This window comes from Galeopterus variegatus, unplaced genomic scaffold (genome assembly GCF_000696425.1).
Source record: "Galeopterus variegatus unplaced genomic scaffold, G_variegatus-3.0.2 Scaffold7917, whole genome shotgun sequence".
Taxonomy (NCBI): Eukaryota; Metazoa; Chordata; class Mammalia; order Dermoptera; family Cynocephalidae; genus Galeopterus; species Galeopterus variegatus.
Window position 1 is genome coordinate 57,750 of NW_007734028.1, and position 14,160 is coordinate 71,909.

Below are 14,160 nucleotides of genomic sequence, written 5' to 3' on the forward strand. Positions count from 1 at the left end.
GGATCCGAACCCTCGGGCGGGAGCACCGCCGCGCTTCCCAAGCGGGGCACTGTAGCAGTGCGCCACCGGGCCGGCCCCGAGTGTCCCTCTTCTTAGGATATTCACCATCAGCATCACTGACGCAAAGGAAATCACAACTTCACAACTACCCATTCATTCAATAAACTCACATTCAGTGCAGGCATTGTGCTAGCTCTTTGCTGAAAGCTAAAAGCTGGATCACAAAGAATGTCCAAGATGTAGTCTCAGCTTCAAGGAGTTGTCTGGGGGCTTCTTACATCACTAGACACGATCAGTTAGGAACTATTAGTTCACCAAGCGTCAGTGTCTAGAACCTTATGTGGGACGATACGTAACAGAGGATCATGGAGTTGCATGTGTAGATGGGATAGGACCTCGCAGGAAGGAGTTGGAAGTTAAGAAGTATTTGAAAGTATAGGAAGGCCTAGTTAATTGTGGAGAGGTGGGGATTGGAGGTGGACAATTACTAAACTTATTAGACCAGCCACGGAGAAAGTGAGTCTGTGAATTCCTGCATTTACTCCCATGGAAAATGCCAGTGACAATCAGAGGGAGACAATGGACCTAACAAATTATCAGGACATCCTACACTCAGAATCCACAGTATCTTTAACAGAATGGGACTGGGTGGTGTGGATAAAAGGAGTCTGCTCAACTTTTGGAAGAGAACTGCCAACATCTGAAAAAGAAATAGATATTTAAGGGTTTTTTATCGCCATCAAGTGGTGAAAATAAGGATAACCCTAAACAAATCTTTTTTTTTAAGCAAGAGGGAGGCTGGAAGCTATGAAATTTGAAAGCAGTTATTAGGTTTGAAAGCGTTTATTTCATTAGGGACACCACCACAATTTTGGAGCTTTTCCTCTTTTTGTAATTCGTGTATTAGTTGTCTCCTTTGAAAGCAGTTATTAGGTTTGAAAGCGTTTATTTCATTAGGGACACCACCACAATTTTGGAACTTTTCCTCTTTTTGTAATTCGTGTATTAGTTGTCTCCTTGATTTCTACTTGCTGCTCTATTCAATTCCTGTAGTTTTAATTGATGACAACTGTATCATTGGAGAAATGCTGCCACCTTGTGGAAGATGTGAAAAGAAATATTGAAGTCAAGCGAATAGTCATTTATTAACTTTGTGAAGAGAAACCTGGACCCTTAAAAGTAGAAATTTATCCCTAAACAAAATTGTGAAGCAATAGAATTAGTCTTTCACATTTTTGTCCTTCTTTTTATAGGGACAGGGAGTACAGTATTTTTGAGCTGTAGTTTGCTCACTTTGGTGTGAAAGGGTAAATTAATTCGTTAGCTTCAGTTTCCTTATCTGCAAAATGGACATAATAACATATATAGAACACAATGAATATTAATTATTTTCACTTATTATTTCTCACAAGAACTTGTATTTTTCTATGCCTCAGGTAGAACAAAGTGCCCTGCTTACATGACTCACACTAAAGGATGTGTAACTACTGTGCTGTTTCATAGTCATGGCAGTCGATAAAGTGTAGGGTGCAAAAAGAAATATTTATTTGTCTGGGCCGGCCCTGTGGCTCACTCGGGAGAGTGCGGTGCTGACAACACCAAGGCCAAGGGTTCGGATCCCACATAGGGATGGCCGGTTGGCTCACTGGGTGAGCGTGGTGCTGACAACACCAAGTCAAGGGTTAAGATCCCCTTACCGGTCATCTTTAAAAACAAACAAACAAACAAACAAACAAAAAAAGAAATATTTATTTTTCTAATGGAAAATAATTGTCTAGACCTTGAATCCTTCTCATCTCTCTCTCTGGCAATTTTTTAGTTTTTCGAGTTCAGCTCAGTAGAAGTTCAAACCAGAGATTCATTTAACTCCGTTCCTGTTTAAAGCCTCCACTTCCCATTCCTCCCCACCGGCCACATTGTGCAGGTTGTCCCTTCCTTTGGTACTTGTCCCGCACCAAGCACATCACATCCTGAATGCAGGTGAGCCCACAAGACACACAAAACACAGGTTTCTAAGAAAGAGTCCAGGGACATGGGCCAAATCTTATCTATATAAAAGTGACCCTTGCTAATACACTACATTTCTTTCTCTTTTCTTCTTTCTTTCCATCCTTCCTTCCTTCCTTCTTTTTTCCTGTTTCTTCACAGTGGTAAAGTTAGCAATAGATAATCAAATTGGAAAAATATTTGTTATGAGATCATATTTTTTAACAATGAATAAGAAACAGGGCCATTGATTTCCACTTTCCAAAGTAAACAACTCTGAAGGTGGCACCCCATGCACTCGCAACCTAGACGTCCTCTGTGACTGAAATTTTCCCAAAAGGTTTTGCTCATTTTCTACACTGCTGCCTTAAGAAAATCGTTAGTTAAGAAAAAACATGGATCCCCAGACTGGCCCCATCTGGTGGCTCCTGAAGGGCTCTGGAGCTTCTAGGGAGATGTTCCCCACCCCGCCTCACACGAACTGGATTAATTCACATGAAAGTTTGAAGCATCAGAAGATCCAGCAGTCGCAAGTCCATGTTCTCTCTTGTTGCATGGAGGCCGGGTAAGCAGCCAGGGCAGGCCTTCTGCAGTTCGCTGCAGTCCTTCCCGCTCCCCATGGGATCTCTTCTCTGAGCCAGCATCACTGGCAGGTGTCTGCTGCTGGGTGGGAAGCCCTTTGGCATCTGAATTTTCAACTCCTCTATTCTCCTTTCTCTTCCTTTTCTCTTTTCCCTCCCTCTGCCTTCCATATGCATCCAACTATCAGTTCTCTCTCCCCACGATAAACACCTTTTTATTTCTTCTTGGTTTCTTTGCCCTTCTTTCTCAAGCTCGTCTCTGCTCTTTCCCCTTTATCCTGGTATAGAACTAAAGGCAGAGAGAGACGAATGGAGACTGGGCTGTCTCTCTGTTATATGTCTGAGTGCTGTGGTGCTTAGGTACCAAGTAGAGCAAACCTGGCTCATGGCTTCGTCTCTCAGTGTCTGAAAATCTGCAGACGCTCAAGTCTTCCAATTGGCCATGCACTCGGAATTCAACCAACTGCCCGGATGCGGAACCCGCGGATATGGAGGGAGGACTGTGTTTCATATTGTGTTTCCCTTACAAAGGAAATGAGCTACCTGACACACACACACATAAGTGTGTTAGATGCCAATTTTAGCCCAACTCTGTTGTCTCTCAAAAAAAAAAAAAAAGTGCACGATGATTCCAAAGGCTATGTCTTTCTCATTATCTCATGTTTGCTACAAAGATGTTGGGCATATGGTTTGTCTCCAAGGGGTTTTTAGTCTCGGACAGGTGATAATACATATACAATAACTATAATTCAAGGAGTAGTCTGTAAATTCTGCATATCTCATGTTTGCTACAAAGATGTTGGGCATATGGTTTGTCTCCAAGGGGTTTTTAGTCTCTGACAGGTGATAATACATATACAATAACTATAATTCAAGGAGTAGTCTGTAAATTCTGCATAATAGACAAAAATACAGGGCTAGGGGAGAACGGTAAATGAGAAAATTATTTAAGGTTATGTTTGGGTCTTTGTGATTGGTGATGTTGTTACCATGGTTAAAGCTTGAACCTCTGTTATAGTGATGAATTAAAAGCTGCACAGATGTATATGGGAATACTCTGACATTAATGGGTAAAGCCACGCCACAGATGACAGCAAATGCTGGTGTTAAAGATATTCAGGGAACTTTGTTAAAGCTTGAACCTCTGTTATAGTGATGAATTAAAAGCTGCACAGATGTATATGGGAATATTCTGACATTAATGGGTAAAGCCACGCCACAGATGACAGCAAATGCTGGTGTTAAAGATATTCAGGGAACTTTAAGCTTTCCACCAATTGCGAGGAACAGGCACTGGTGCAATTCCCCGACTCTACACCATCCTCTCCATCTATGGCTTGCAATTTAACTTTCTCCATGGTTCAGTGACATAGCCAGCTCCTTTAGGAATCAGAACTGATCTGAGTTTGTTCTGCCGGTGCTACCTAAAGGCAAGTTAATACCATGCCCCAAATGTGGGAATGAAGGATTTCAAAAGTCCCACTGCAACATTCTGTAAGGAACCACTCATGCTTGTCAAAGGTTAAACCCCAGGCCAGATTCCAGATTCGTATCCTCTGAAGCTCTATGAGAGTATCGTTACTGTATTTGGAGACTAAGAATCTGGCCCAATAAAAACAAAACAATTTATAACTGTGTTACAGACACATTCCACTTGTAACTCTCCACTAAGAGGCATTGCATGCGAGATTTGCAGTCCAGTGACCACTGTTGCTGCCAGACCCAAAGCAAGGATTCATTTGATTTTTAGATACTGCGTTCTTGGGATCAGGCCCACCAAGTTCTGGATGCCCAGATGGCTGCTCAGGTTGGAACACCTGTAGCCACTGCACTGGGGATTAAGAAACACTGTTCCAGCTGCAAGCCTTGCCAGTGTCTCCGCACCACAGAAATGAGATCTGGCTAGTGTGGAGGGCAGGGGGCCTCAAGCTGCATCACATTCCTCTAGGCTTCATCTCCGCATAACCAAAGTGGAAACAGCTTTCCACCACCCACAGCCAACTGAGCATACCATATAGTCTAATGTCACCACGTAGCAGCCTTAACCGTAACTAACCCTATACCATGTTCCCCCAGAGGACTTCCCCGAGGGCATGATTTTTGGAACAACAGTCCTGTAACTGGAAGGAGAATAACCTAAAGTGCACCTGGAAAAAGGTGAAGCTTACAATGGCAATGACAGTTTACTTAATATTTATCTTTAAATTGTTTCCATATTCAGCTCAACAGATAGGAAGTTATGGACGTGGCCCAATAATGCAGAATAAGTGGTCTGGAAATTCTATGTCTTGTCTCTTCCAGTGTGGCCCAACTGGACAGGCAGATGCATAGCCTTTTCAATGCACCTCTCCATGACTTCATTGCTGGGAGCAGGAATGGGGAAAGGCACTTGGAGATCACATCACAGAGTATGGCCCAAGGGACACTCTGAACTGGCACCAAGAAAGCCGGAGCTCTGCCCTGGTCCTCACTGTCTCAGCCAGCCCCCTGGAGGAAGCCTTCATCTACTGTTTGTTCAGTGGTTTCTGACACTAAAGCCATGCTTTCAAGAATGATTTCTAGCAGGGGCCCCTAACAACGTGGCAAAACCTAACTTGTCTCGCTTTAATTTTCTTTATCTTGTGTCTTCTTTCTTTAGAGATTATGTAATAGGGTATCCTGGAAGGAACATAAACCTGAGGTTTTTTTCTTTCTTTTAGCTCTGAGGAGAAACCAAGAAAAATATCATTTAAAAAATTTTGAAGTATTTTCTGCCTTATTAGAAATGGAGGGTTGAATTTATCTTTAGGGCAGACTATCATTTTTACTCTGGACAAAACTAAAACAGAACAGAAATACTTTAATTGTTGACCAGTTCAGTTATGCAAAAATATCCATCATTGTTCTTGGAAGAAAAACGAAATGCAGTGAAGCAACCCAAAACTGAGAAATTAAATGTTTTGTTGGTAATGTAAGCACTATACTTGAGGTTTGTAGCATCATCTTCTCATATTTATTGCTGTGTCCATAACACCAAGAGGTGCCCAGCACAGGGCAGGCACTCACCCATCTCTATTGACTGACGGACTGACTTATTGCTGCCACCTTGGGAATTGTGCAGATTCTTTGGTTCCAGGTTGGGCTGGTCTCTCACCTTGTACTGCAGTAGGGTGGACCTCACCTGAGCAAGTGGTGTGTGCTTCTCAAGTTTTGTGTAACTTAAATTCTCATGAAATAAAGTGCACCAAGGGAAAAACCATTTAGAGGACCTCACTGCGACCCCTCATGTAGACCCCAAAGGAAGAGAGAACAAGGGAAGATAAAGCCCCAGCACAACTGAAGATACCACGTACGTTCACAAAATAGTTGTATTCATGCCCACAAGATATGATGCATTACAGATGGAACATACTACAGTCAAATATATGCCACCACCTCAAAAAAATCCCCATATGCCAGAATCAATAAAAATTGTTTGGTTATCTAGAAATCTTACTATGACCTTTTTGAAGTACCCTCGTACTTATGGTTGCCCAAATGTGTTTTTAAATATTATTTTCTCAGGTACAGAAGAATCTTCTCATAACAGCTATTGGTTATATGGGTTGAATACCCTGTAGGTCTAATAATGTTTCTGGAATAGCTGAAATTGTAGATTATAATAACCTAATGGATCACAATTGTTGAGCTCCTAAGTTAAGTGTGAATCCAGTCCCTTTGTCCTGTGGTATAAAAGATTTCCCCTGTATCTATGACTTAAAAAATATTCAGCTCACAAAAAGCTATAGGTTACAAAAGGTCCAACAAGGTAGAAGAAAAATAGATCGATTTAATTCCTCTGAGCTCAACATCAAAATGTTTTCAACTGACAGGTAAATATTGAGTAAAACAGACCTGAGAGCTTTGAGGGAGGAGTCAGACATGCAGAAAAAATCCTTGCCCTGTTCCTGGACAAAGGCCGTAGTTTTCATCTTTCTTAATGGTAACAAAAGGTTATTGGAAGTCAAGCGTTACACGGCAAGCCACATGGAGCTTCCTTTTACGTCTTTAGGAAATGTAGATAATCCCGTCGCCTGCCTGAAGGAATGACAGAACCTTATGAAAATTGGGAGAGAGAAAAAATCAGGAAGTATGGCGCAGTGGTTAAACAATGTGTCATAATAAGGAACTGTAGCTGCATAACTGGGCAGAGGGGACTCGAGATATGAACTAGGGTAAATTTTTAAGCCAAGAGTGTGGAAAGTTAGTTCCAAAATAAACCATCCTGTACCTGCTCTAAACAAATTTGGTTTTACAAATTCTACTCCCATATAGCAATTGCCTCCCTAATCTGTGTCTGAATATAAACTAGTTTTGTGATGCATGTTAGGCACAATATTAAATAAGTGCAGTAAGTGAAACAGTAACATTTTACAGCAAATTATTTTATGCTTCTTCTGGAGATTAAAACATGATTCCCAGACTGGATAATGAATACTAATAATGCAGAGCATTCTTAAGCCACAAAGGCAAACTCCAGTCCATATAACTAATGAAAATAATTGCTAACATTTATTGTATACTTCTTATGCAATAGGCACTATTCTAAGTGTATTATGTGTGTGACTTGGCTCTCCGTGACATTGTTCATTGTCTTCCCTCCCCACTGGTCCTGTGCTAGTTCAGCCCTCACCTTTCTGTCCTAGAGCATTGTGGTGCCATCTAATATGAAGGCCCACTTGCCTTCACTGTGTATGCTGCATCCAGGTTGGTTTTCCTGAAGCCAGCACAGGTCTGAGTTGGATTAGAAGTAGATGTTCACTTGGAACAGGTGAAAAATCTGAGCTTTCCCAGAAAAACTATTGCAGACACTTGGCTTTAGGCAAATGGGCAGGACTGAGAGAAAAAGATTCATGAACAAAAATAGTGGACCAGAGTCAGAGCTACTTTATCAAGAGTGAAGAAAATGATTTCAAAGGCAATTCAGGACTGTTGCAGGGTAGATCAAAACGTACCTTTCTCAACCAGAAGATAGAGGGGAATATGCCAGGAGGCTGGAAGACAGAATGTGCAGGAGCCCAGCCTGGCAGAGCCCAGAGGTCTAGGTGCCTTGTGACCTTGTGAGCCTGCTGGTTGGAGAGAGAGTGCAAGCAAAAGTGGCACCACCTGTGACTCTCTCTGCTTGCAGGTCTTACTTTACTTCTCTACTCTCTCCTTATCGCTGACTCAAGAATATAGCATGTCAACACATTTCCTCAAAAAGATTTGTTGGGAAGGCCTCACTTTGGACAATATGCTACCCCTTGCCCCCCACCCTCCCAGCCTCAATCCTGCTGCTTGGAGCCAACCCCGAGAAAGCACTTTGTGTATGTTCTGAGCATCTGCCCAGACCCTGCCTAGCACTGGGGCCAAGTGCAGACCACCGCACCAAGTAGCACGGCCCAGCCCTGGTCCTGACGGGCTGATAAGAGAGAACCAGCATCTGTGCTTGAAAGGTCATGCTTTGTGTATGTTCTGAGCATCTGCCCAGACCCTGCCTAGCACTGGGGCCAAGTGCAGACCACTGCACCAAGTAGCATGGCCCAGCCCTGGTCCTGACGGGCTGATAAGAGAGAACCAGCATCTGTGCTTGAAAGGTCATGCGAGCTAACATGCACTTTGGCCTTTGTTGGCACAAGGAACCCACACTCCGTGAACTCATCCATGTCTCTGCTTTTGTGTTTTTCCCTCTTATCTCTGGTTGTTCTTCCATTGTTGTTTTGTAGTAAAATTATCTGAAAACTATTCTAATCTTACCTCAGTTGAACTGAGGAAAGAGGGATTGCCCACCTCTAGGAGAGGCCAGCTAAGAAGTCTGGATGATTCCAGAGGCCTGTGTGGGGGTCCCGAGGCCATCCTACCTCAGAGACTGCAGAAGGGCTGGAGGAGCTGGGCCTCGTGAGGTGGGCCACTGAAGGGAAGTCGCTTCTGTTATCCCACCCTCTCTCCTCACCTCGTGGATAATTCCATACAAATGAGGCCTTGATATTGAGGGTCACAGGGAGGTCCTTGTTGGGAGTCTAATATTTTTCAGGAGCATTTTGTCAAATGTTAGTGGAGGTAGCATCAATTAGAAAAGGTGAGGCCGAGGAGACCGGATAATCTGACTCTTGACCATGTCAGTGGTTGGGAGGTCACAGGAAGTTGCTTGGATCTAAACCTAGCCCCCAGGAGTCCGAGTCCAAATTTCAGTTTCAACCAGTTTCCTAGACATGAGCATCTTGAGGAGAGGAGAGAACATGACAACGATGCTATGAGCATTGAGCTTACAGTCAGATCAAGGTGGGAAACCGGCCCTGTAATCGCTATGTGGCCTCAGAAATGTCCCTTTCCTTCTGCCTCAGTTTTCTTAGTGACAAATGAGGATCAGAAGTTACTAGAGAAACAGTATGACAATTAGACAATACAGGTAAAATGCTTAGCACAGACTCTAGCCCATAGTAGAAGCTCATAAGTGGAAATATTATTATTTATTTGTCTTGTACTTAATAGAGTACCTGGCATACTGGAGATATACCATAATTGTTCACTGGGTTTAGCTGAATTCTGTTTTATGGGTATTTGTTTGTTTGTGTTAGTTTTTTGGTGGGCATATTTAGTAAGCCTAGTGACGTGGTAGGAATTTAATACAAAGTTCTAGACGTTTTCAGGGTCAGTCCAGAGTAATGAGGAGCTATCACTTGCTCTGTTAAACAAGCTCGGTAATGGTCCATGAGTCATCCGGTTTTAATATGGTTGCATTTTACACAAAGGAAACTCTGAACCGAAAGCAGAAGTAACCCGAGGGCATTGTGGCCAGCATCAGTTGCCGGGCAGTTTTTCTCCCACTTTTTCTCTATGTGCGTCTGGATGGTTTACTAGAAAGTGAACCGCAAGCTCCAGGCTTTATCACAGAAGGGTAAAGCCCAGACAGCCACGATCAGTACCCACCCCCATCCTCTGCTCTTTCTGAACTAGTCCTTGCTTTGACTTTAAAATAGTAAAATAAGCTGTTTGCAAATAGTGAAATTATGTCTTCTTAGGTAAACGCCATAATTCAAAAGGACACATATAAGCTGCCAATAAAAGAAGAATGAATAAAAGAAGTCACTTAAAAGGGGTTGTCTTAAGACAAAGAGACAGATCAATCACCCAATCAGTGACAGTTCTGGTCTTCTGTGTTCTAGGAGCTATGACTAGGCAAATTACAGGACTCTAGGTAAGTGAAAAATGACTGGAATAGACAACACATTCCATGAATTTAGAGGAAAGAGAGATGGTAGAGCAAGGTGTGAACTTAGAAAATTATCTTCTTCAGTCCCCTTTCTCTGCTTCCCCCCTCCTTCTGCATCTCAATCAATATACAAAATTTGGCCTTGAGAGCAGGATGGTTAGGGGATGCCTCCATGCCACAGCCAGTGGCTGAAAGAACCGCCGACCCCTAGTTTCGAGCTCGCAGTCTTGGGCGTCTTCCCTGACCCTCCGGGGATGGGGGAGGTGTGCACTGGCTCTTTGCACAAGAGAGGACTTGACATGGGTTTTAAAGGAGGGATGGACTTTGGAGAAGTAGGAAGGTGGGGAAATTTATTCTAGCTGGGGGAAATGATAAAAGAAAGCGAAGTGGGAAAATAAAAGATACATTCCCATAACACTGAACAAATGAGTTTTATTGGTGGGTGGGATCCAGTTATGGGAATTGATGATAAACATAGGGCTGGTCCTGGAAATATGGGCATCTGCTCCTGTCATTCCTGCTTTACAACCTTTGAAGACTACTTGTTGCTTACAGGAATAAACTCCCAACTCCTTAACAGAGAGTAATGAGTATTTCACACTGTGGCCTTACACGACTTTTTTTTGTCTGATTCTCCTTCTGCCTCCTGAGACTAATGTTCCCCAAACAGGCCTTAAAGGGCACTCTTGTGATCCTGTCACTGTGCCTATGCTGCTCTTTGGTTGGCAACCCCTTTCTCCTTTTCTGCCTACCTCTCTCCAGCCTCACTTTCCTCTACTTCGGAGGTAGAATTAGTCATTTCTTCCTCTTCTGCTCCAATATCAGTGTCCCTCCAGCATGGTGGCACTCTGTGAGAGCAGAACTTTTCTCTTATTTTTACTGTGAGCAATTTGAGCCCTGGAACTTACTACAATGCTTGAATTTTATAGGTGCTTCATAAATGTTATTGAATTAATATAAAGCAAGATCTGAAGATCTGACTGTTAATCCACAATTTGATGGGATGCATGCGGCAACTCCTCCAGAATGGTCGGCTTTGTACTACAGTCAGTAGGAGGCCGGAACCGAAGAGAACATTTTGGAGTGAGAAGAGTGGCGGCTGGATTGGAAGAGTTTAGACACGAGATTGCTGTGCACTAAGTCAAATGTAGATGACGACGGATAGCGAGTGTCTCACGGAGGAGCAGACTTCTCACTGAGGGACGGGAGGGATGTCTAACCTCCCACATGTTACCCCGTGTGAAGGGAACTCCAGGGGACAGAAACTTGACCTCAGTGCTTTCTGAAGTTCCTGCATGTTGTTCCCTGGATGAGGAGTGGTATTCAGTCACTGAGAACCTGCCATAGTATAGATTTGGGATACTCAAGAAGAATGCATTCTTTTTACTAAAATCTAGCGATTTGGTGTAGAGAAGTGGGTTGAGTGGTTTAAAACTCATAGGACATCTTTTTTCCACTCTATCTTAAGGCCTAAGCCAAGGCAGTTGTATCAATCTCATACCAAGAACATTTTCAAATTTTTCTGATAGTCTAAAACATATACTTTTTTTAACAGTTAGTTTAAACAAAGTCCACACATTGCATTTGAATGTTAATCAGTTTTAATCTGGAGCAGTTCCTAGCCCATCTTACACGTCCCACATTCTGGATTTGTCTGTGTATTTTCTCATTTAACATGCTTCTCTGGACCTTAGTTTTAATTACATTAAGTTCAACTTTTTGGGGGGGAGGGTGGGGGCAAAAATAATTCATAGTTGGTGCTGTGTGGTTCTTACTGCACCACATGAGGTGGTTCTCTTGCCATGGTGGTTTAATACAGGTGACAGCAACTCATAGGCCAACTCCAGCCTGCTGCCTGTTTTTGTAAATAAGGTGTTACCGGACCACAGCCACACTCACATTGTCCATGAACGCTTTTGCACTACCATGGCAGAGTTGAACAGTAGAGACAGAGACAGTATCATCTGCTGAACCTGAAATATTTATTAGCTGGCCCTTTGCAGAAAGTTTGTTGATCCCTGGTTTAGTGTATTCATGTAGTGACAAGCTTATCCTCCAAATCAGGAACCAAATTCTCCAATGCTAAACTCACTTGTATAAGATCACAGAGTCAGTAAGTGGAGGAGGCAGGGCCCAGCAAGCCTGCCTTCTGCAGTTCCTGTCTCTGATACTTTCCCCACACTTTTGCCCTCCCTCTAAGCCACTCAGTGTCCTAAATATCAAGTAATCAGTCATCAGTAAAAGTTTCATTCTATCCCTAGCCTGGCCCACCAGCATTCAAATAAAGTTAGAACTCAGACACTTGAATGATACACGGGGAAGGAGAAGTGAGCCAATGGTTTTAGCTATAAGTAACAGGAAATCTAACCCAAACCAGGTCAACCAGGAAACCTGTTAATGCACATAACTAGAAGTCAATGGTGCCCTCAAGGGCCCATGTTCATTATGTCTCTCTGTTCTGCTCAGTGTCCATTTCATTTTCAAGTTAGTTCCTCTTGTGATCTCAGATGGTGGTCAAAGGTACGATAACTTCGTATAATGTATGCTATACGAAGTTATTACGCATGAGACCTGGAAGTACACACAACGTCAACAATTAAAACCTGAGCTGCACAAAAAGCCTTCCCCAGAGAATCAGCAGCAAAGCAGCAATTTAGCTCAACCATAGGGCTCAAGTGCTGGTTCCCACAGGAAGTTCCCCCATTTTAGAAGTAAGCAATGGACAACAAATTAGTTCCAGTGCAGAATTTAAGTGGTGGGAACAGCAAATAATCCAACACAGAACTGAAAGAAAAAATGAAATACTCACAGACCAGAGACAAAGTGTGATTTTTTTTTTGACCGGTAAGGGGATCATAACCCTTGGCTTGGTGTTGTCTGCACTACACTCTCCCAAGTGAGCCAACCGGCCATCCCTATATAGGATCCAAACCCGCGGCGTTGGTGCTATCAGCACCGCACTCTCCCGAGTGAGCCTTGGGGCTGGCCCCAAAGTGTGATATTAACTAGTAAAGGTCTCACACCACCAAAGAACACCTATAAAACCTAGAAGGACTGGAAGCCCCTTGGGCTCTCAAGCCAGGGATCAGGGAGGGCTGAGGGCCTCAGCCATGCCCCCCAACACCTGCAACCAGCCCAGTGATAACCACTGAGCAGGAAGTGACCCTGACTCCCGAGCCAGGGTGGTGGGGTGCTGAGGGCTTCAGCCACACCCCCCTGACATCTGCATCCAGCCCAGCAATGACTGAGACACTACTGGAAGCCCCCTGGTCTTCCCAGCAGGAATGAGTGGGGTGCTACAGGCCTCAACCCTGCCCCTCCTCCTTCTCCCACCCTATTTTCTTCCCCCTTCCCTTCTCCCCTTCCCACCTAACTGCTCCACAACAGCATCCTAGAATGTAAAAAAATGACAATATTAACAAATAAACTTAAAAAAATAAAAATAAATAAACATAAAGAGAAAAATTCTAAGTGAGAAGAAAACTTTGGATCATAATGTAATTGGTAGCAATTTTGTCTCTTTTTCTAGTTATCTATAATATAAAGGTATATTTTGTAATCAATGTTATCTCAAATTTGATGAAATATGGTAACAACCTAGTGCTGGAATAAACATATTTTCAAAAGAAAACAGCTATTTACTACAGGATAGACAACATCAAAGAAACACACTGATGGAGTTTGGATGTGTTGTTCCCTCCAAAACTCATGTGGAAATCTGATCCCCAATGTGGCAGTGTTGGGAACTGTTTGAGTCATGGGGTTGGATCCCTCATGAATGGATTAATGCTCTCCCTGGGGGAGGGAGGATTAATGAGTGAGTTCTCGCTCTATTAGTTCCCGCGAGAGCTGGTTGTTTAATAGACCCCAGCACCTCCCCTTCTCTCTCTTGCTTCCTCTCACCATGTGATCTGCTTGTACCCACCAGCTGGCCTGCCACTTTCCGCCATGAGTAGAAGCAACCTGAGGCCTGTGCCAGATGCAGCTGTCCCAGAATCGTAAACCAAATAAACCTCTTTTCCTTATAAATTACCCAGTCTTAGGTATTTCTGTTATAGCAACATGAAATGGACTAATACACACCCTTATTGTTTTACTTTTCTCCCTGTGATAACCTTCTCCCTGTGATAACCTGATACTTAGTTACTTGAAAATTAGCTTTTTCCTTCTCTTGTGACAAAGTTGTCAATGCAGTCCAATCAATATAGAGTCCTTGATCCAGGTAGTTGTTTTTTCCAGCTCTACTTTTTTTTTTTTGATTGGTAAGGGGATCACAACCCTTGGCATGGTGTGGTCTGCACCACGCTCAGCCAGTGAGTGCACCGGCCATCCCTATATAGTGAGCCACGGGGCCGGCCCCAACAGCTCTACTTTCGACATCCT